The sequence below is a fragment of the Octopus bimaculoides genome, chromosome 15, assembly GCF_001194135.2.
Source record: "Octopus bimaculoides isolate UCB-OBI-ISO-001 chromosome 15, ASM119413v2, whole genome shotgun sequence".
NCBI classification, from domain to species: domain Eukaryota; kingdom Metazoa; phylum Mollusca; class Cephalopoda; order Octopoda; family Octopodidae; genus Octopus; species Octopus bimaculoides.
Window position 1 is genome coordinate 49664005 of NC_068995.1, and position 924 is coordinate 49664928.

Sequence of the window (924 nt, forward strand, 5' to 3'; positions counted from 1 at the left end):
ATATATATATATATATATACATTCACACACACACGTTTGACGAATCTATCAATAAATAGAGAAGTGAATTGCAGCCAGTGCTTTTGTTTTTGTTGACAGGATGACTGTCCCGCCATATGTGTGTGGGGGGGGAGTGTGTATATGTGTTGGGGGGGGGACAACAGGAGCAGTATTAATATCAACAGGTTATATTAATTTCCCACTTAAATTGGATATTGCGTTAGAACAGAATACTGCGTTCAAATCTTACAGTTTGTCATAGAAGGAGGAAGAAAATACTCAATACATAGCATAGAGTATATCGTTTACATAAGCCGAATTGTTTTTGTTGAAACTTGACTTTATATATGTAAATAAATATATAAACTTATTTACCAACCAAAGCACCGACACAAAGTACGTAAGATTAAAATTATAAACGGACATACAGTCACACATCTAATAACCATATGTTAAGTGTCACTACAAGAATGCACCATGAGGCTATAAACACAGAACCTTCAGTGAAACAAAGATTGGGATCCGCAAATCAATTAATTTCGACTTCTGTTAAAGCCATCGTCGGGATTTGATTACTCGTTCTTTTTTACTGAGACATTACTGTGATCGGTGTTATATGAATGATGTAAGTTTGATTAGGCTGTAGTCCTCACGCGAACACAAGCACACGCACGGATACGTACACACATAGTACGCGCACGCAAACAAGAATAAACATGGTGACACACATGCACAGACACACACAAACACACACACACAGCCACACAAAACAAGGTTTATTCACCTACTTCGACATATAGATTCATTTATCTTCGCTCATCACTTGCACTTTGTTACATGTATATACATGTGTGCCTGTTCACGCAATATTTTGTGCGTGTCGTCCCAAAAAATATATATATATATATCATATATATATTTATA